The sequence below is a fragment of the Varanus komodoensis genome, unplaced genomic scaffold, assembly GCF_004798865.1.
Source record: "Varanus komodoensis strain SLA01 unplaced genomic scaffold, ASM479886v1 scaffold646, whole genome shotgun sequence".
Taxonomy (NCBI): domain Eukaryota; kingdom Metazoa; phylum Chordata; class Lepidosauria; order Squamata; family Varanidae; genus Varanus; species Varanus komodoensis.
This window is the reverse complement of record NW_025336280.1, coordinates 64,553-66,044: the sequence shown is the minus strand read 5'-3', so window position 1 is coordinate 66,044 and position 1,492 is coordinate 64,553. Positions and strand designations below refer to the sequence as shown.

Here is a 1,492-nt window from a genome sequence, read left to right as displayed (position 1 = left end):
CTGATGAGGTCCATCCAAAAAGCTTTCTTAAGGAATATGGCCCTGCAGTTTCCACTTTTTGCAGTTTTTCCATAACTTAAGTGGCTCTTATTTCTAATATTCTGCTTCTTTAAACTTAGTTCAGAAAATGGGGTCTTTACTTGGGGGAATGAATTGCAATCCAGAAAAACTGGATTATGACATCTATTGATGATAAATGGTATGAGATGACGTCTCTTACCTGTTCTGTTTGAAATCTTCCCTCGTGGACATGGATAGCAAATGTAGCAGCAAAATGGCTCGCCCTCCTTCTGTCTCATAAAATTGCCAGGGAGGCAATTGTCATTGCACACTGATAATGGTTGTACCTGTGGAAAGTGAACATCCAGAAAATATGTTTCCATAAAATCAAAGTAAAGTTAGTAGTCCAAAGAGTCCAGGGTTATAGACCAATAATCTTTAACATTATGTAATTTTGCAATACGCTAAAGTGAAAATGTGGGACTTGAAAACGCTATTTCAGTGGGATAATTGAAAGTAGCAGAAGGGAGACTGATTTATAGTGGTGTTTTCAAGAATCACTTTTAAATATGGGGGAACAACTGAATACAGCAAAGGCATTTCACAAATCATACCTGGTTGAACATTCTGGGCCATGCTATGGCATCCTCATGAATAGTAAACCCAACATCTGGGCCACTCTGTGACTCCAGGCTTCCCACTTTTACTCGAAGGAAGGATTCATTTTGGAAGGTGACCCAACTAATTATATCAAAGCCAGTTACCAGTTCCCCATTTTGGTTAAAGGAAATCTTTTCACCAGCACTGTTGTTGAATGAGAACCTTCTTAGAAAGTAATGGAGCTGAATTGAAAGGTGAAGACAAACAATTTAAGAGGATACACACACTGGAACTATGCAAGGGAAAGCCAAATTAGTTTAAAAATTATCCACAGACCTCAAGTCTGAACATTCATTGTCCTAGTGTGTATTTTCTTTGCATATTCATTAAGAGCTCATATTCAAAATACCTGCATCAGAATCCCTGTACTGTCATTCCTGTATCCATGATATTATTGCTTAATTAATATGAGACGCATTGGTGGTTCAGTGGAAGAATTCTTGCCTGCCATGCAGGAGGGCCGGGTTTGATTCCTGGCCAATGCAACTACTGTTTTAGACATGCACATGGTAGGCATTTCATGAGCAGAGCTGGCTAGAGCCACAGTGGCGTGGGGGGGGGGGGAGGCTAGATGGCCCAGGAGGCCACTTCTGAATCACTCTGTTCCTATGTTTCGAATTAGGTGTGTGCCTGTTTTTTACTACATTTCTCATTTGTAACACCCACTTGCAGAGTGAGTAAGATACCATCACATACATATGTGCAACAGCTCTCACTATTGAGTTTTGATGATGCAGATAATGCCTGTGTTTTGAACCATTCTTTGACAGACTGCCATATTTGGGATGGATGAATTTGAGATTTGAAGCATTTGAATGTCAGAAACAATCCA

The 1,492-nt window shown here is 39.9% G+C and overlaps 1 non-coding gene across 1 annotated transcript; it reads left to right on the top strand.

Annotated features, from left to right (window-relative positions):
• The first annotated feature begins 1,074 nt into the window (after nt 1-1,074).
• On the top strand, nt 1,075-1,145 carry TRNAG-GCC. The gene has a single exon. It is a non-coding gene; the product is annotated as a tRNA-Gly (tRNA).
• The last annotated feature ends 347 nt before the right edge of the window (nt 1,146-1,492 follow it).